Consider the following 21,794-nt stretch of genomic DNA (forward strand, 5'->3'; position numbering starts at 1 on the left):
ACAGATAGCTTGAATTGAATTCACCGGAAAAGAGAACACGAATGAAAAAATGATGCACTTAGAACTCCTGAGAATCTTCACAACGAATCACCGGATACCATACAGAAGAAAAGATAGTAGAAGCAATAATGAAATGAAATACACTTGGATGATAATTGAATCACTGAAGAAAAGGGTGGGAGGGCAGGGAAAACAAAGACAAAGGGATGGATGAGACGAACTCAGGAAAGAAATGAGAGATTGATCTTGCAATATTGGAGAGGATTTAATTAATTTGAAGAGAAGCACACCGGTTGAAAAGAATTGATATGACGACCCCAGTTGAAAAGAATTGACAAGACAACATGATTGCACAAAGAATTAATTAGCATTCCCATAAAAATATGAGAACACCTCTTGGAAAGATATGAATTCACCACTTGACATCGAAGCAACTCTAATTACCATACTCCAAGAAAACTAAGGATGAGGCTTACGAAACAAGTCGGAACAAATTCATGACAGATATTTCGTCTGATATTGTCGTGGATAGGATCGCACGGGCTCTATCCTACATTATCCATCATGTACAAGGAAGTGCACACGACATACAAAGATTCCTCGAGTCGTAGCAAGCTACAAGTACTCTTTAAGACACAACAAGAACCGCTGTAAGTCGACCGTGAACAAACGAATACACTAGATGTCGAACCCCAACCTCACATCATGCATGTGTTGGTAGACTGTCCTATAAGTAACAACTTGAATTCCCACCTAAGAACTCCCGAAATTTCTGGTCATGCAATCGAGTCCATGGATACAAGGAGAAATTCATCACTCAACTCCTAGCATCTAACCCGTCCAGTGTATCACATCTGTCAACACATAACCATAATCTCGGAACCTCATCTATCTCAGACCCTTGTAATCACAATGATACTAAGTATGGCGATACATCCGGACCTATCTGCACCAGTACTGGGGAAGCCAGACTCCTCTCGCCACTACTAGTATTGAAGCAATTTCGAACATCCTCCGTCCTGAGATACTAAGAAATCTGAATGCTAGCGATGTGCAAAAGAATCCCCTGGAGCTCAACTCCCTGGAATAAAATCAATATAGCAGGAGGCACAAAGTCAGAACTCCGTCACATCGACATATGGAAGTGCGTTATATATACTAGAGGGGGGGGGGGGTGAATAGGCGATTTTTAGAATTTCATCGCTGAGGAAATTCCTTTTGAGGAAATTTCTCGCTAATGAATGATGTGTAAGGGAAATAGCACAGGATCAGAGGTGCAAAGATTACAACAACTATTTACTTGATGAAGATTATGAGAATTGGTTTGCACAGTATGCATGCACAAAATAAGCAGGTGAAGATTAATGTAGTGCCCCAAGTGTAAACCTTCCCTATTTGGAACCTATTGCAAGTGGGTCCACCTTGTCAGGAATATGATGATATCATTTGTGCCATGACTTCATGTGAGGTCCCTTGTATTTTGTTCCTTGCATGCATGCATGTCATATCATATCTTCCATGTTTCTTTGAGACTTTGTGATTGCAAGTGTGGTGGTGATGATGTTGTGGTCTTATGCTTTCATGTGGTGTTTGTGTTCTTGTGGACATATGTGTGTGTGGTGCAACTCTACTAGGTTGCTTGTGCTAGTAGGATAACATGTGGATGCTTAGGTTTCAAGTCATCTTCACCCCTCTCTCTATTCCTCCTATGTCAATATTCACTTCTTCCTTTTCTGTTTTTAAAATGTTCCTGTTTTAGCTCTTGTTTGTGGTGGATTTGTGAAGAAAAGATGCTCTTTTAAGGAGGGGTGCAAGAGGTGCAAATAATTATAAAACAGGTCAAACAATGGCTGTTTTGCAAATATTAATTTGCCCCATATATTCATGTTGCATTTTATTCAAATAGTTCATGATTTGTCATGACCAGGGATGTGCTAGCTTATTTTTTTTCTCTTATAGTTTTCCTTGTGCATTTCTTCCTTCTGTGGTAACTCCTGTTAAAAGAGAGCACCAGGGAATTGTCTTCTCACTATCTGGCGCCTAAGTGGGCTTCCTCCCGCTCTAGTGGCCCATCTTCTCCTCCTCTTCGCAGCACAGGAGCCTAGCTAGCGACCCTCTCTTCTTCCTCCCGACGTCACGCTTGTACGACCGAGTCTCAGCTTCCCGATCACCGTGATCTTGATCTTGCGGCTCTGGCTCACCCCCCTAGGTCGATATAAACTATCCTCTCCCTCCCCTAGGCGGCTAGGGTTCCTCCTCTCCCTCGTCTACTCTCTCCAGCGCCGCCAGGAAGTTCCTCGTCGTCTCCAACGCCATGGCCGGCTCCAGGTGAGCTCGACGCCGGCGGATCGTTGCTCCTCCTCCTGCTCCAACTAGTTCAAGACGGTGCGGTGGTCAAGGGGGACCATTCCCGTCAAGATCGGGAAACGGGAGCAACCACGTCGTCGGCCACGTTGTCCTCCTCTTCCTCCTCTATGGTGGTCGTCTCTGCTCAACCTCGTCGCTGGTTCTTCTTCTTCCACGACGAGCGCCTCGCCTCCTGACGCTAGGTGAGCGAGACCGTACCCCCCTCTTCATTTCCTCTTCGGTAGTGGCGCCGGGCCTCCTGCTCGAGGCTTGCCGGACTTGCACCGGCAAGATGTGTAGTTGTTGCACTGATCGTTGGAGCAGGCAGGGTAGTCTTCCGCCGTTCGTGTCGATGTAGACGAGGTAGCCCCGCGGCTGTGCGTAGTTAGTAGCAGGGGATCCTTCTCCTCGGGTGCTTCGGTTCCTCCGGTAGCAGCTGCAGTAGCAGAACACCGACAATTTCCCTGTCGCCGAGTTCTCTGTCGAGCAGAGCAGCAGCTCGTGTGTTGTGGTGTGTGGTGCAGTGCTAGGGTGATGTCGTGCCTGTATGTTGTGTAACAGGGGTTCCTCCCCCTCGTAGAGCATCGTTGGTAGCAGTGGTGGCTCGCCCCTCCTCTTGGCGCAGCAGCAGCAGGAACGGCAAGACAGCCCCGTCGTTCTCCCTGACGCCGGTGCTCCCCTGTAGACAGGTGGAGAGTAGCAGTAGCATTACTTGCACGCTACCCCTTCTCTGTCTGACTTCCAATCGTACGCAGTGGTTGAGCATTGTGATTGTTATCGTCAGGTGCAGGGTTCGAGTCCCAGCTGGTGCACCCTTTTTTTCTTGTTCTTTTTCCTGTTGGAGCAGTGGTTGCGCAGAAGAGAGGTTTACCATGTTAGATATTCCTCTATTGTCGAGCAGTAGGTCAGTAGCAGAGTGGCACAAGCAGTCTGGTGCACCAGGGGGTCCTTGGTTCGATCCCAGTGACCCCTTTTTTCCCCTTTTGCTGCTGGATAACTTTTTCCTTCCCCAGCTTTGCTTGGGCAGCAAGTTGTTATTTTTCTTTTGCTAGATTTGACTTCAACTATTCTCTACCTAGAATTTAGGATTGTGTGTGTGCTCTAGAGGGAGTGCATGTAGGTGAGTGTTGTGTGCATGTGTAGAATTATGTGTGTGTGAGTGAGTGCTTGAGGGTGAGTGTGTGTGCAAGTGTGTGTGATTCTACACACATGCTTGTGCAATTGCACAAGCCCTTGAGTTCAAGCTTTGTGTGTTAGTAGATTTGTGCATGTGTGTGTGTCTCCCCACACACTTATGCATACACACCCATGTGAGTGTGAATGTGTAGGTGAGTGAGTGTGTGTGTTTGTTCTTGCTCAATTCTGGTGTGAGTGGGTGTGTCCATGTGCTTGGTGATGGACTAATGTTACCTTTGGCCTTGTGATAGTGTGCAATGGATTATGTAGGAGTTGTTCTAGTGATTCTGCACATGTGTTGATGCACTATTCTCTATATGTGATTCTATGTAGATTTTCTTTTCTAGTTTGTGCTCACTTGCTCCAAGTAAGTGCCCACATATTATATATGTTTTTGTGGTAGAAAGATCGCAGGAATACAATGGTGAAATCATTTTTTCCATTGGAACATTTTCTGGAAAAGGCATATTTACATTTTCTTCTAAGTTTAGAGCTTGGTTCCATGGATTGTTATGTGCTCTTGTATTTGTTTCTTGATTGTGGAAGTAGAGGGTGACCCCCTCTACCACATGTTGGTTTCAATTCATGATTTGGAATCCATATGTGCAAGTTGTGCCGATCCAAAGTAGGCTTGTGGCTGAAATTCCAGATTAGTGAAAATCTGTGATTTTCACTAAGTCTGAGAATCTGTTTATATTTTCTTCTCCTGTAGATGAGGTTGTGCTGCTCATTGTGTTGTGATCTAGCCCTAGATTTAAACTAGAAATTTGTACCTGATATGTTTGTCTAGCTCCCTGTAAAAGTTCATGTCATTTGGAGCCCTTTAGGTATTGTTTTGGCTGCTATAAAAAAGCTTCAGAGCAAAGACAAAAAGTTAGGTGCAGGAATTTTCACTAAGTCCCTGAGATCTGATGGTTTTGGGCAAGTTTGCAGCCTTATAACTTTCTGTGTTTAATTTCTTTTTTGTGTGATTCTTGCTTGTGCTGGTAGTATTCTTGGCTAGCTACAGCCACATATATTATTTGTCATAGTTGGGTGGCTGTAGGTGCTTTGCATGTAGCTCACAAAGTGCTAGGATGCAGTTTGTGGCAGATTGTGTAGTTTTGTCATTTTGATGATTGTGAGTGCTTAGTTGATGTTGTGGTGTTCTTCTTTGCTCCACCCCATCCATGATGGGTTGTTTTATGTCTTGGCAACCTGGGAATACCAGATTTGTGCCATTTGAGTATGTGGTGAAGATTTTGACATGTAGGGCTTCATATCTTGTTTCGTTGATTCCCGTTGATCCGTAGCTCCGATTGTATTGTTCTTTATATGGTTTTGCATCGTTTTCACAAGACGCATCTGATAATATCATTCTCATGCATGTCAAAATAGGTTAGCTTGCAGTTTCTGTCCAGGAACTTGTTTTAGCTTCTTAAGCTTGTGTTAGTGATAGAAATAGTGATGCATGCTCATTTTCATCTCATGCATCATGTGCTTGTTGCATCTTGAGGTGCTGTTGTTCATTGGATGTTATTATCATGTTGGGTAGCACCGGGATCGGAGAGCGAATACGTGGAGTTAGGAGAGTATGTGCAGGACGATCAAGAACCATTCCAAGCTGAGGATATCACAGGCAAGATGATATGACCTTGATTCCATCTCTAGACTTGTTATGCTAGTTTGCGTTTCCATGTCATATTTCTCACTGCCTACCACTGAATTCAATTGCCTCCTGATATGCCATGAAACCAAACACTTGTCCCTTCCTAGCAAACTTGGATGGCTAAGTAGGCTTTGCTCAGCTACTAATATTAGCGTTGCTAGATGCAGGTGCTTTGCCTCATGTGATAACATGAGCTTGATATCATTATCTAAATTCTGTTATTTCATTAATGCACCTATATACTTGGTAAATGACGGAAGGCCTAGCCTTTTGCCGGGTGCTTTGTTCCGTTATTGTCGCCATAGTTACCGGCTACCGGTGTTTGATTCCATAATGATCGCTCCTAACACGTTCAGGGTTGTTATGGACACCCCCTCGATAAATCGCATAGTGCTAAGGCTTGTCCGGCAGGACCCAACATTGGTGTTAATATTCTAATCACTTAATAATAATCTGCATAGGGAATAGCTACCCCGAGGAATTTAATCAACAACCCGGGCCAGTGCTCCTCATGAGTGTTGGTCCAAACTAGAGTATTGTGCGGGGCCAACTCAGGGCAACTTGAGAGATTTCTATCAGACCATTGTACGCATTGCTCATCCGTCGTGTCCTGAGACTAAGATACGCGGCTCTTATTAGGGTCGTCGACACGACGGGAGGTCCTGCTAGCCTTGCCTTACCTTAGCGATATATCTTGCGTATAGGAATCCTAGTGAAGCTTTGGTTTTCCCCAGAGTTGAGGTTTTCCTCTAAGGAATCCGACGAGATCACGAGATTCGTGAGAGAGGATTACTTTGCGGCCTGTGTACGTTTGTGATGGACTAGTTGGAGCACCCCTGCAGGGTTTAATCTTTCGGAAAGCGTGCCCGCGGTTATGCGGCAACTTGGAATATTTTGTTCACATCCGGTAGTAGATAACTTAAACTTAAACTATTAAAATTGCCAACCGTGTGCGTAACCGTGACTGTCCCCTCGAAGATCTCTCTTCGTTCGGGAACACGGTGGGGTTATTATTGATGTAGGTAGGTGTTCAGGATCACTTAGTGATCAAGTATTCACGACCGCTAGTATAGTCCACCTTCATAAATGCTCTACGTAAGTTAGCCACCAAATCAAGATTAGGATGCTGCAACCTTAAACACTTCACCTTAACCTACCTAATAACTTGACTAGTTCTGGCACCAAGGTCTTAGATTGCTGAGTCCCCGTGGCTCACGGATTCCTCCACAATACAAACAGGTTCAGGTACCCCAGAGACAGATGATCCCGACGACACGCAGCTAGCATGGCAGTACAATGAGGAGACATATCGCCTGTACGTGAACTATCCAGAAGATTGAGGCGTGGTCATGATCGTGGGCCTGCAGGCAGGGTAGCATAGCCTTTCTATGTTTTGTAGTCCGTAGCGGAACTACTTTGGTTGTATGCGTGATGTACTCTGACATATTTATGAGCAGGCAATTGAACCCCTGATTGTCTATTTTTATTATTATGTATGTGCTGTGTTACCTGTTTGCGAGACGCTTAGATGCGCTCCTTTCCAATTCGAGGCCTCGATCCCCAGATCGGAAAGGACCGCATCTTGGTTGTTACAAGTTGGTATGAGAGCCTTACGACCATAGGAGCCTTTGTGCGATCGTACTTGGCTGAGTCGAGTCTAGAAATGTTTTGAGTCTTACTTATATCAGAGAGTAGGATTCTTTTTTCTCCTCTTCTATGCTCTGGTGAGGTTCCCGCCTTAGGAAATCTTTAACTCTACTCCTTTTCTCGCTCAATTTTTTTTAGGATCACGCGGGTATTTGTGAAATTTATATGATTTCGATGTGACGGAGTCATGTCCTGGTGCCTCCTATCTGCTTTAAGTTTCAGGGGAGTTGAGCTCCAGGGGATTCTTGCGCACATCGCCATCATTCAGATTTATGAGTATCTAAGAACGAAGGATGTTCGTTATTGCTTCAATACTGGTAGTGGTGAGATAACCCCGATGTGCCCAGTACTGGTGCAGATTGTTCGGGGGTACTACCACACTTGGTATCATTGTGATCACGAGGGTCTGTTGTAGATGAAGGTCCGAGATGCTGGTTGTGTGTTGAAGGATGTGATACAGGTGACGGGTTAGTTTAGGAGTTGTGTGAAATACTCCTTGTATCCGTGTACCAGATTGCATGACCAGTTATTTCGGGAATTCATAGGTGGGATATCAAGTAGTATCTTATAGGACTATCTTCCTACAGTCGTTTGATTGAGGTCTGGGAAATCTCGATCATATGTTTGTTCCGAGCAATTCTAGCTCACACTTGTTTGTAGTGGTCCTTATCAGAATTTTATCGCCCATCACTTTGAGGATGCATTCTTGCTATGTTGTTCAAGTGCAATTGCTAACTTTTGTTCAGATATTCTGTCTTTTGATTCAGCAATATCTTCAATTATTCTGTGGACTAATATGCTATCCGTCTTCAGGATGGCTCCACCGACTCATCAGAACCCAGGGCATGAGGACATGCCGCCTCCACCACCTCCTCCCCCCCGCTGCCGCCGCCTCCCCCTACAGAGGCCTGGCAAGCGGTGATGGCAGTTACTAATGCAAACACCCACATGCTGATTCAGTTGCTGCAAGAGATTGCCAACCAACAGCTAGGCAATTTTCAACATGGTGGAAATAAGTTTGCGAGTCTGAGTCAGTTCCTGTCAAACCAGCCAAAGACGTTCACTTCATGCGACCAGCCATTTGATGCAGAAGATTGGATCCGTAATATGAACAAACATTTCGAGTGTAGCAATGTGCGTCCGGAGGATTATGTCAAGTTTGCAACGTTTCAGTTGAAGGGGCAGGCTTCTATATGGTGGCAGCAACTCAAGGACTCCAGAGGCGCCAGGGTGATGTCTTGGGACGAGTTCTGTCGTGACTTCAGGTCCCACTACATCCCTTCCAGTTTTGTGGAGGAGATGCGTGAGAAGTTTAGGCGTTTGAAGCAGGGCGGCAATTCCGTGTAGAAGTACGAGTTCCACGAGCTAGCCCGTTACGCGCTGCAGGATATCCTGGATCAGAAGAGCAAGATTTATCAGTTCAGGGTGACTTGAAAGATGACTTGCAGTTAGCTCTTGCCTTGCACGATCCTGAGGAGTTCGACAAGTTCTACAACCTCGCTCTCAGAGCAGAGGCAGCCTTGCTCAGGGTGGAAAATTCCAAGAAGCGCTTCAGAGATTCCAGCTCTTCCTCGACTCAGGTGGTTTAGAAGCAACATAGGTTTTGGGTTTCTCCTCCTCCTCATCGGCACTCACAGCAGCTGAAGCACGCAGGTGGTCGTGGTTCTTCCCACCCACCCAACCCTGGCTTCCAACAGAGATATCAGCAACAGAAGCAAGGGCCTCCTCAGACTCAGTACCGGCAGCCAGTAGATGTCACTTGTCACAAGTGTGGGCAGAAGGGTCACTATGCCAACAAATGCACTTCTCAGCTCCGACTGCCGCCTCCTCCTCCAGGTAAACCTCCAAGCAATGCTCTTGTCAAGTTCAACCCCAGATCAGCTCGAGTCAACATGGTGAACGCAGCTGAAGCAGACAACTCCTCTGATGTGATCATGGGTAACCTCCTCGTCAATGATATTCCTGCTAAAGTGTTATTTGATTCTGGTGCTTCTCATTCGTTCATGTCAAGAACGTTCTTTGCTGAGCATGATTTTGATTCTGAGTATTTGAAGAAGGCATTGCGTATGGTGTCACCCGGTACTCTTATGAGCGCCAACAAAGTGGTTCGTGATGTTTCTGTCAAGATAGGCAGTTATTCCTTTCTGGCGTCTCCTATTGTCTTGGGCAATCCCGACATCGACTTGATTCTTGATATGGACTGGCTGGCCATGAACAAGGCATCAATTGATTGTGAAGCCAAAGAAGTGAAGCTTACCCACTCTTCAGAAGACGTGATTATATTCGCGGCGCGCGATGATACAATCCGTCTGTTCTCTTTGAATGAAAAGGGTGAGATCAATCCTATTGAGCAAGTCCCAGTGGTCTGCGAATATCAAGATGTGTTTCCTGAAGAGCTGCCAGGCATGCCTCCGCACCGTGAAGTTGAGTTTTTCATTGAGCTTGAGCCAGGCACAGAGCCAGTGTGCAAACGGCCATACAAGCTGGGTCCAGAAGAGTTGAAGGAACTTAAGAGGCAACTCGATGAGCAGGAGCGTTTGGGTTTGATCAGACCGAGCTCGTCTCCGTGGGGCTGTGGTGTTCTGTTTGTCAAGAAGAAGGATGGCATGGACCGGCTGTGTGTCGATTACCGTCCATTGAACAAAAAGACAATCAGGAACAAATATCCACTTCCGAACATAACTGAGTTGTTCGAACAGTTGAAAGGTGCTAGAGTATTTTGCAAGCTTGATCTCAGAATGGGCTATCATCAAATTCGCATTCGCGAGGAAGACATTCCGAAGACGGCCTTCAGGACTAGTTTTGGCTCGTATGAGTATACGATCATGTCTTTTGGTCTGGCAAATGCTCCTCCGACAGTCTGTCGATTGATGAACTATATTTTCTCCCCGTACAAGAATGAATTTGTCTTGCTCTATCTCGACGACATTCTGGTCTTTTCTGAGACTGAGGAAGAACATGAAGAACATCTCAGATTGGTGCTTTATAAGCTGAGAGAGTACAAGCTGTATGCTAAGTTTTCCAAGTGCGAGTTCTGGCTAAAAGAAGTTGTTTATCTTGGGCACATTATCTCTGCCGAGGGCATTAAAGTTGATCCATCCAAGGTGATGGGGTTATAGTCCTAAGGTAGGGTCATAGGCCTGCCCTATAAGTCCTACCCAAGGACTACCCTTCATAAGGGATAAGATCCTTAGTGAGTTCCGACTGAATTAAGGACTTCCCATCATCCAGTCGGTAACGAATCCTCCACCATCCAGTTGGAGATGAGCATTCGGAGTGTATCAAACTAACCGAGTGGATTCCACTCTGTGCATCGTAGACCCCCTGGAGGGAAACGGTTGTACGTTTCTATGTGCCTTTATTAGCATTTAAGACATACGTTACCAATAATGTAGGCATTTATTCGCCACTACTCCACCCCTGTGCACCGAGCCGTTGTGGAGGGCAGCGCACTCTATATAAGCCGCCCTCCCCCACTGGTGCAAGGGTTAGCAATTCATTGTAATCCATATTCCACTCGACAACAAGCTCCCAGAGCACTGAGACGTAGGGCTATTACCTCCACTGTAGAGGGGCCTGAACTCATGTAACCTCGCTGTAGCTAAGGCTCTGCCCATCCTTTCGTACCGTACACATCTATTGTCAGACTTATACCCATGACAGTTGGCGCCCACTGTGGGGCAGGCGTCTAAGCGACTTCCGACGAGTTTGCGACTACATCTTTTCGTCATGTCGTTTGGTGGAGATTCGAGCATGGGTCGCGAGATCCTCTTCGGCGCTTTATCCTTCATCGTCGATGATTCGGCATGGCTTCGGGACGCCCCTCTCGACGTCGAGGCGCTTCCCCGTCGCGGAGCTACGCACTTCTGTGCCGGCGCCCGCGGCATTCTTCTTCTCCAGCAGTCGGCTTCGGTGTCGACCTACACCGCCGTCACGCGCTGCAACAAGCGGTCCCGCCGTCCGCGGCTCCAGCGTTGGGTGCAACACGCCCAGGCGCGCCAGAACGCGTCTTCACAAGTGGCGGTCCTAGAGTCGGTTGTGGTTGCCCCGCCATCCCAGCGCTCGGACTCGGTTCCGACTGAGTTTCCTTCCGAGTACTTGGGTCGCGGGCCTGCAGCAGAAGTACACATGGCCAACTCCCATGAAAGTCCCCGCCAAACTGACCGGAACGAGCACGAGATCGGTGAAACATCCGGCGCTCACCGTCCTCCTCGCCGTTCTGCCAGTCGGCACACTCGGTGGAGCAACATGCAGTTGTTCCGCACACCCATCCTCAACATGGCTGCCGCTGCCAAGATAGCCGATTCCCTTCAGCCGACTGATTGAGAGGCTGGCAGGGGGATCGAGCAAATCCACGCCCTGCTGCACACGGCGCAGCAGCCAAACTCGGTGGTCTCCCAGTCGCACAACAGGATCCACAATAGTTCTGTTCATGCGAACACGCATCGGTCAGTCCACAACCCTGGTTCTCATCAGCGACCCAGGGGAGGCAGCCGTTCCATGAATCCTGAAGATCGTCGCCGTTCACGCACCCCTTCCCGGGGTGGGCCCTACGGGACATCATGATGATCGGCGTTCAGTCGGTGACACTTACGACCCAAGGCCCAACGCGAGAGGGCATATCGCCCAGCGGAGAGTCGACAGGGGCCGAGCCCACCGCGATGGTCACGATATTGACCGTCCGAGTGGAAGCAGGACCATCGTTTCTGGTCCCGAGTGTTTCAGTCGAGCCATCCGTTCGGTTGACATCCCTCCCAACTTCCGATTGGCGACGGGGATCAGCAAGTTTACAGGAGAGTCCAAGCCAGAAACGTGGCTGGATGACTACCGAGTGGCAGTCCAGATCGAAGGAGGGGACGACCACGTCGCCATGAAGCACCTCCCTCTGATGCTCGACGGCTCGGCGCGAGCGTGGCTGAACCAATTGGCCCCCTCAAGCATCTACAACTGGGCAGATCTGGCCCGAGTGTTCATCAGGACCTTCGAAGGGACATGCAAGCGCCCTGCTGGCCTCGTGGAGCTCCAACACTGTGTCCAGAAGCAGAATGAGCCCCTGCACGATTTCATTCAGCGTTGGATGACCCTCTACCACACGGTGGAGAACGTCACAGAACACCAAGCAGTCTGCGCCTTCAAGGCAGGCGTGCGGTACAGAGATCTGTACCTGAAGTTCGGTCGAACAGGCGACATCTCCATGAGCAAGATGATGGAGATAGCGGCATGCTATGCAAATGGCGAAGAAGAGGACTGCATCCATAGCGGCAAGCACAAAACAGTCGCCGATGGGGATGGGAATAACACTCGGAAGCAAAAGCAGAAAGCTCCGTCCACTCCGCAGGCAGAAGCTGCAGCTGTTACCAATGCCAAGTTCAAGGGCAAGGGGAAGGCTCAGTTCACCCCCAAGAAGAAGCAGTTCAACAACCCCATCCTGGACCAGCCATGTCCGATTCACACGAAGATGGATGAAGAGGGCAACGCCATATATCCGAAGCATACCACTCGGCAATGTCGCCTCCTGATCCAGGGGTTCGGCGAAGGGCAACCGAGTGACAAGGACAATGAACAGGATGAGGAGGACAAGGAGGATCCGTTCCCCCAAGTCCATGCAACACTGATGATTTTTGCTGACGTTGAGAGCAAGAGTCGACTGAAGCTGGTGAACAGGGAGGTGAACATGGCCACGCCCACCAACCCCAAGTTCCTCAAATGGTCTCAGACTGCGATCACCTTTGACCAGTCGGATCATCCAGCACACGTACCCACCCCAGGAAGACAGGTTCTGGTCGTCGACCCGGTGGTGGAAGGAGTCCGACTGCGCAAAGTCCTCATGGACGGCGGCAGTGGCTTGAACATCATGTACGCCGACACTCTCAAGGGGATGGGCATTCCGATATCCAAACTCAGCGAGAGCAGCATGCAGTTCCATGGAGTCATCCTTGGACGAAAGGCCAAGTCACTCGGCCAGATCGCGTTGGACGTCGTTTTCGGCTCCGACAAGAACTTCCGCGAGGAAAAGCTGACGTTCGAGGTGGTGGACTTCCAGAGCGCGTACCACGCAACTCTGGGCCGCCCGGCGTATGCGCGTTTCATGGCCCGTCCATGTTACGTGTACCTGAAGCTAAAGATGCCAGGCCTGAAAGGTGTGATCACTATCATAGGCAATAGACAGCGGGCCGAAGAGTGTCTGCAGCAGGGATCAAGGATCGCCGATCAGCAGATGGCTGTCCTCGAGCTTGACGAGTACAAGAAAACAGTCGACCCTGCTGACTTGATGCGTGCGAAGAAGCCAGCTTCGGAGTCTGCATTCCAGTCGGCGGGAGAGACGAAGAAGGTCAGCATCCACCCGACGGACGATACCGCAGCCCCGACAAACATCTCCACCACCCTCGATCCCAAATAGGAAGCCGAGCTCACCCAATTCCTCCGTGAGAACTAGGACATCTTTGCATGGAAGCCCTCTGACATGCCAGGTGTACCCAGGGAGTTGGCTGAGCACCGACTGCATGTGGATCCCACCGCTCGGCCTGTCCAAGAACGCGTGCGTCGGTCCGCCGCGCACAAGAGGAAGGCAATCGGAGAAGAAATGGCCAAGCTTTTGGCAGCCAACTTCATTCGCGAGGTACACCACTCCGAGTGGCTCGCCAATGTTGTCATGGTGCCCAAGAAGGACAAGTCGCTCCGAATGTGCATCGACTTCAAGCATCTCAATAAGGTCTGCCCGAAAGACCATTTTCCGCTCCCCCACATCGATCAAATTGTCGATTCGACTGCGGGTTGCGAGCGTTTGTCATTTCTTGATGCCTACTCGGGCTATCATCAGATCCGTCTATATGGCCCCGATGAATTAAAAACCGCCTTCATCAGCCCATTCGGGTGCTTCTGCTACATCACTATGCCATTTGGTTTGAAGAATGTAGGAGCAACCTTTATGCACATGATCCAAAAATGCCTCCTCGACCAGATCAGTCGGAATGTGGAGGCGTATATGGATGATATCGTAGTCAAGTCACGCAAAGGTTCCGACCTGCTGACTGACTTGGCAGAAACATTCGCCAACCTTCGTAGGTACGATATCAAGCTCAACCCCGCCAAGTGTTCATTCCGCGTTCCGAGCGGAAAGTTACTCGGTTTCTTTGTTTCCGAACGAGGGATCGATGTCAACCCCGAAAAGATCGGGACCATCGTCCAAATGGAGCGGCCGATCAGAATACACGATGTTCAACGGCTCACAGGTTGCCTAGCGGCTTTGAGCAGGTTTATCAGTCGACTCGGCGAGAAAGCACTTCCTCTGTACCGACTCATGAAGAAATCAGATACTTTCAAAGTCCTACTTTCCACCCAGCCGGTTCTTACTGCTCCGCTCAGTAAAGAGCCCCTTCTTTTGTACATCGCGGCTACAAATCAAGTCGTGAGCACTCTTCTTACAGTCGAACGAGAATAAGAAGGCAAAGCATACAAAGTTCAGCGGCCAGTGTATTACGTCTCCGAAGTCTTGACTCCTTCCAAGCAGAGGTATCCCCACTATCAAAAACTTATCTACGGGATTTACATGACTGTGAAGAAGGTGGCTCATTATTTCCAAGACCACTCGGTGTCTGTCGTTTCCGATGCTCCGTTGTCGGAAATCCTCCACAATCGGGACGCATCGGGCCGAGTGGCGAAGTGGGCAATGGAGATGTTGTACTGCGACATCAAGTTCGAGGCCAAGAAAGCTATAAAGTCTCAAGCTCTGGCTGACTTCATAGCAGAATGGGTAGAACAACAGCAACCGACCCACATCTACTCGGCTCATTCGACAATGTTCTTCGATGGGTCCAAGATGTTGAATGGCTCCGGCGCTGGCGTCATGATCGTATCGCCAAAGGGCGACAAACTCAAGTATGTGCTGCAGATATACTTTGATTCCTCCAACAATGAGGCAGAGTATGAAGCTCTCCTTTATGGACTGCGCATGGCCATCGCACTCGGGGTCCGTCGCCTGATGGTCTATGGCGATTCGGATTTGGTGGTTAATCAAGTGATGAAAGAGTGGGACGTCAGGAACCCCACCATGACCACATACTGCAATGCAGTGAGGAAGCTCGAGAAGAAGTTCGAAGGTCTAGAACTCCACCATGTTCCGCGACTGAAGAACCAAGCAGCTGATGAGGTGGCAAAACTCGGATCCACTCGGAGACCAGTCCCGAGTGACGTCTGCCTCGAGCACCTCCACCTTCCCTCAGTTAAAGAAGATCCTTTCACAGAGGAACCAGTACAACCAAAGAGTTCGACAGATCCGACTCAAGTCGACGTACCTGCTGTGGTTGATTTGATCATGGAGATTCTTGCTGTCATCCCCGATTGGGCTATGCCGATCATCGCATACATCCCGAGGCAGGAATTACCAGAAGACGAAGTCCAAGCCAGGCAGATCGTCCGCAGGTCAAAGTCGTTCACTGTCATTGATGGCCAGTTGTACAAGGAAAGCGTTTCAGGCGTTCTTCAATGATGCATCTCCCTTGAGGAGGGACAATTAATCCTGGAAGAAATCCACTCAGGAACCTGCGGTCATCACGCCTCTTCAAGAGCAATCGTCGCCAAAGCATTCAGAGCTGGCTTCTTCTGGCTGCAGGCAAACGAAATGGCTAAAGATATGGTCGACCGATGTGAAGGCTGTCAGTTCTACTCCAACAAGTCCCACAAGCCCACATCTGCGTTGAAGACAATCCCTCTTGTTTGGCCGTTTGCAGTATGGGGATTAGATACAGTCGGTCCATTTAGGACAGGCCAAGGGGGATACACACATCTGTTGGTGGTAGTCGACAAGTTCACAAAATGGATTGAAGCCAAGCCCATCAAGAAGCTCGACGCCCTAACGGCCGTCAAGTTTGTCAAGGACATCATCGCCAGATTCGGGGTACCTCACAGCATAATCACGGACAACGGGACAAACTTTGACTCAGACAGATTCAAAGGTTTCTGTGCAAGCCAAGGTATCCGAGTGGATTTTGCATCTATGGCGCATCCTCAAACAAACGGACAAGCAGAGCGGGCGAATGGACTTATTCTGCAAGGTTTGAAGCCTCGACTCCTGCGAGAGGTAGGACATGCCGCTGGCGCATGGGTCACCGAGCTACCTTCGGTGCTTTGGGGTCTCCGCACAACCCTGAATAGATCCACAGGGCGATTCCCGTTCTTCCTCGTTTACGGAGCAGAAGCGGTCCTTCCGAGTGACTTGCTTCACAACGCTCCACGAGTTGAACTTTTCTCTGAAGTTGAAGCAGAACAAGCAAGGCAAGATGGAGTGGATCCTCTAGAGGAGGAGCGCGAGATGGTACTGACTCGCTCAACCACTTATCAACAAGATCTGCGGCGCTTTCACGTGCGACACGTCAGGAGTCGTACATTCCAAGCAGGCGACCTGGTGCTCCGAGTGGATCAGCAAAGACCTCACAAGTTGGCTCCCGCCTGGGAAGGACCCTTCATCATCTCCAAGGTGCTGAACAACGGAGCATACAGACTCTACAACACCGACAAGGAAACGGACGAGCCGCGAGCATGGAACGGAGATCTCCTGAAGCGCTTCTACACGTGACCGTCGACTGAAGCAATGTAAAGAACAAGTATTGGTGAAATAATACAAAGCAGATTGAGTTTTTGCAGATTCAAAATTCTTCGGCGGTCGCAGACTCCGGTCTAAAAAAAAAAACTTAGCTGCGATCAAGAATCGCCTAAGTATTAACTTTGTCCGAGTGTGCACTAAACGTCGCACTCGGGGACTTAGCTGTGATCAAGAATCGCCTAAGTACTAACTTTCTCCGAGTGTGCACTAAACGTCGCACTCGGGGAATTAGCTGCGATCAAGAATTGCTTAAGTACAAACTATCTCCGAGTGTGCACTTCACGTCGCACTCGGAGACTTAGCTGCGATCAAGAATCGCCTAAGTATCAACTTTCTCCGAGTGTGCACTTCACGTCGCACTCGGGGACTTAGTCGCGATCACGAATCGCCTAAGTACTCAAATGCCTTCGACTGTATCCTACAGATACACTCGGGGACTCAACAGATCCTCAGTGAGGCTCATGTAGATGTCAAGACCACTGACAATTACATGAGTAGCAGAACCTCATTGAGGCTCATGTAGATGTCAAGACCACTGACAATTACATGAGTAACAACTCGTTCCGAGTACGACCTTACAGTCGCACTCGAAGACTTAGCCGCGATCACGAATCGCCTAAGTACTCAAATGCCTTCGACTGTATCCTACAGATACACTCGGGGACTCAACAGACCCTCAGTGAGGCTCATGTAAATGTCAAGACCATTGACAATTACATGAGTAGCGGAACCTCATTGAGGCTCATGTAGATGTCAAGACCACTGACAATTACGTGAGTAACAACTCGCTCCGAGTACGACCTTACAGTCGCACTCGAAGACTTAGCCGCGATCACGAATCGCCTAAGTACTCAAATGCCTTCGACTGTATCCTACAGATACACTCGGGGACTCAACAGACCCTCAGTGAGGCTCATGTAGATGTCAAGACCACTGACAATTACATGAGTAGAAGAACCTCATTGAGGCTCATGTAGATGTCAAGACCACTGACAATTACATGAGTAACAACTCGCTCCGAGTACGACCTGACAGTCGCACTCGAAGACTTAGCCGCGATCATGAGTCGCCTAAGTACTCTATTGCCTTCGAGTGTATCCTACAGATCCACTCGGAGACTCTGCAGACCCTCAGTGAGGCTCATGCAGATGCCAAGACAACTGACAATTACATGCTCCGCATGTTTGCCATTGGCTTCACCAAGAAACGCCAAGCAAAAACACGAGCAAAAATCGTATCAACAACTCTTTGGCAAAAGAAGAGCAAAAGATTCGATTCAAATTCAAAGTTCACCTAAGGATAGTTGGGTCGGTGTAGATCAAGCTTATCCACACCGAACCAAGAATGTGATGGCCAACAGAAGTGGCCAAAGTTTCTTACAACCAACACTCGGCATACCGAGGTAAACGTTTTCTCAAACGTCGTCAGGACTGGCGCTGGGACTGGCAGGCTCTACGAATGTGTCGAGGTCGATCCCGTCGGCGATGCGGGTGGTGCTCTCAAGGAAGATCTCCATGAAGTCTTCGAATCGAAGCTTTTTCGTGTTGGCGACCTGCAACGCCTTCAGCTTCTCTTCGCAAGCCTCCTTGCAGTGCACTCGGACCAAAGACAGAGCGACGTCCGCACCACAGCGAGCCGCAGACTTCTTCCATGCCTGCACTCAGTTGGGGACCTCCTCCAGCCAAGTCATCAAGCCTTCCATCTCGTGCCGAGACTCGTCTTCAGGCCAAAGCTCCTTGTCAATTCGGCCAACGACTTCTCTCAGTCGACCGATGAAAGGTCCAACTTTGCCCAGGCGAATGTGCGCTCGGAGCAGATCTCGATTGGCGTCCTCGCCGAGTGGAATGTTCTCAAGAATCGACCGCTCAACGTCAGCTGCTTCAACCTCCGCGTCCATGCAAAGACAGGACGAGCAAACAGTCAGCGCAGAATGAAATGCACAGTCCACAAGCACTCGGAAAAACATAACTTACCACCGAGAAGCGCTATCATCTTTCAGGCCCAATCACTGACGTAATTTTCCTATGCTATGCACCGCGTGTTCAACACTTTCATCTGCCCCATCAGCTCCATCCTTTGTTTCCCCATTTTCTCCACTTCAGCAGTCAATGCCTTGTTTGCCTCACGGGCCTGCTCCAAGGACTTTTCTCGTTCCGCCAGAACATCCTTCATACCAGCCATTGCAACCATTACTGCATCCAGTTCACCAGCAAACTGAACCTTTTCAGCCCTCAGAGTCTCGTACGCTGCTCCCATCTCGCAAGTTTTCTGCAAGTCAGCGCCAAGAGACCGTCAGACAAATTCAACAAGGACAACAATAAAAAATCTAAGTTCTTCAGACCCCTGCAGACGCAAGCAGTCGACAGCGGTCTCGGGGACTACACCCAGTGGGTTCACTAAGAGTGACCCCACTCGCACGAAACTCAAACAGGTCCGCCCTATTGAGCTACATGACAACAAATAAGCCTATGAGGCTACTACTACCCGACCTGAGTAAAATTACTCTCGGGGACTCATCCAGTAGGTGCACTCCGAGTGCCCCAACTGTTAACATTCGAACAGATTAATTTTTGATGTGATCAAGTTAAAGAAAATGTGTATAAAGACAACTGCCGGTGCAAGCACTCGACAGAAGTATCGGGGACTACACCCACTGGGTTCACTACAAGTGAACCCATTGCAAAAAATCATACGATATCCGAGCACACCCAGTGGGTTACAAGAGGAAAGTAAATACTTACTAGCCCACTTACTCGGATATCGTCCCGCAGTTCCAAGCTTCGCTTGTACAAGGACGCGATGGAGTCGTACGCCTTCTTGGCCTCTCCAGCCATCAGCTCCGCCTGCACCATGGCCCCCTTGGCAGCTCCCACCTGATCTTCTGGGAGGCGCTGGACGTTGTACTCGACAGTCGACGGGCCTGGCATCGTAGGAGGCTCCTTGGGCATCCCAAGGCTTGCTCCAGTCGGTTCAGCAGCGATCGGCGCCGTTTCAGTCGACGCCATCATCTCAGTCGGCGGCGCGTCCATGGCGAGAGTGGTAACCGGTGGAACAGCCTCAAGGACAGGCACCGCAGCTTGCTCGGACCTCCTCTGGTCGCCCTCCTCCACATAGATCACCTCTGAGGAAAACCCGACCGAACGGCGTGAGACCACAAGAAAAAGACAAGACCAAAGACAGAATTCATGATGCAGTAATATAAACTCTCAGAATCGCCACAACGCACCTGGCTGGGATGTGACAACGTTGTCCATGTCCATGGGATCGTTCCCTTGGCGTGCCGGAGAGGTGGCAGAGGTAGCAGCTCTGTCGAGTGCCATTCATTCGACCAATAAGGAGAGATTCGATCAAATACTGAAAGAAGATAGAAGAACCATGCACTTACGTTGAGGTGATGGGAACTGTGACCCTCATCCGCGGCAGAGCCTTCCGAGGTTTAGATCCACTCGGTTTAGCCACCTTAGAGGGCTGACCCGCAGGTTCAGCAGCAGAGTCCCTGGTCCTCTTTGTGCTCCGAACGCTCGGAGCCACGGGAACCGCTGGCGAAGCACTCGGTACCACAGTAGCAGCTGGCGGAGCTGGCGGCGCAGTCGAGGATGCTGGAGGAGCTGAAGGAGGCACAGGTTCATGACGGCGCTTAGTCTGAGGCTCTGGCGATGGAGGTGGCGAGTTCTGCTCCTCATCTGCCTCTTCTTCTTCTGCGGACTCCTCTTCCGTCTCCCCACTGTTGGAGATGTACTCGCCGCTCTCCACGCTGCCCTCCTGGCTGCCTTCCTCCTCCTCGGCCGGATTCCTGTTCGAGACGGGAGTAAACCAGTTAGTCCACTCCTGCACAAGATATAGTCGACGACATCAGACGTTAGACAGTGATTCAAGAAAGCAATAAATCTAAGACAGTTGTGTGCACTCGACAAGTTGTACGCACTGCGTTTGGAGGAGGGTTGTCCGCCCGGAAGGCCTTCACTCGCCGAGCTCCTCTAGGGTTTTCGCAGGCGCCGGTGATGTTGAGGACCCACGATGCCACCATCTCCCCGGTCACGCACTCGACGTTAGTCCGAGTGGAGTCCTCAGGCCCTATGTAATGCCACATGGCGTGGTGTCGAGCTTGCAGAGGCTGGATACGCCGACCCAGGAAAACCTCCAGCAAATCTATGCCAGTGACTCCCCTTCGGACGACCTCTACAAGCGCATCGACCAGAGGCTGGATCTGGGTTTTCTCCGCATTCGTGAGCGCGAGCTGCCTAGGAGGAGCCGGTCGGTCTAAGCTAAAAGGAGGGAGTCCAGTTGTAGCATTCGGGCAAGCAACGTCCTGGCAGTAGAACCATGTCGACTGCCAGTTCCTAACAGATTCACTCAACTTCAGAGCAGGATAGCTACTTTTACTTTTCTTTTGGAAGCCTAAGCCTCCGCAGAGCTGGAGAAGGTGGGTTTTGTCATCCGACTGGCTAAGCCATTTGATGGTCTGGGATCTAGCAGAGAAGATATGTTTGAAAAGCCCCCAATGGGGAGGACAGCCGATGAAACACTCGCACAGCACAACGAAGGCAGAGAGATGAGCTATGGCATTGGAAGGAAAATGGTGGAGCTGCGCCCCGAAATGGTTCATGATACCTTTGAAGAAGGGATGAGGAGGCAGAGAGAAACCTCTGTACACATGGCTCAGCAGCAAGACGCGCTCCCCCTCCCGGGGCGCCGGCTCGGTCTCGCCTTCTACCGGCAACCTCCACGACTTGTGCGCAATCATCCCATGCTCCACCAACTCCAGCAGGTTCTCCTCCGTCACCGTGGAGGGGAGGAAATCCCCCTGGATCCACCCCGCCGGTAGCGTTCGCTGCCGCCGCTGAGCAGGAGCCGCCGCCTTCCCCTTCTTCTTCTTCGCCTCTAGCTTGCTAGTCTGCCCCTTTGTCATGGCGGAGGATGCGGATCCGCGAGGGAGAAGAAGAAGGAAGGATCTTGGGATGCGCAGGAGGTGGCGAGAGGAGCGGGGCAGGCAAGTGCAAGATATCCGACGAGTGTAACGAAAAAAAACCTCGCCGCTGAGGTTTAAATAAGGTTCCGACTGGGTCACTGGCAAGTGGCCCCGAAATCTTATCCCCCGACCGGTCGTGGCGATATCAGTGGAGAAGATGAAGGCGCGGGAATCGAGGCGTCAGGTACTACTCAAGCGTGATGTCGTCATCCCCGCTGTGCACGCGGCAACCGAAATTTGAGGATCCCGAAAAATCCGCCGCTGTCGGTTGACTGGTCACCTCAGAAGGTACCACGGTAGCACTCGGTTCCCGATAGTTCGTTTCACAAATACTTCCACTCGGATCGTTGGTCAAAGAAGATAAAATGGATCGAGGCAAGCAACACCAAAGTCGCATCCGTACCAGT

This window comes from Hordeum vulgare, chromosome 3H (assembly GCF_904849725.1).
Source record: "Hordeum vulgare subsp. vulgare chromosome 3H, MorexV3_pseudomolecules_assembly, whole genome shotgun sequence".
NCBI classification, from domain to species: domain Eukaryota; kingdom Viridiplantae; phylum Streptophyta; class Magnoliopsida; order Poales; family Poaceae; genus Hordeum; species Hordeum vulgare.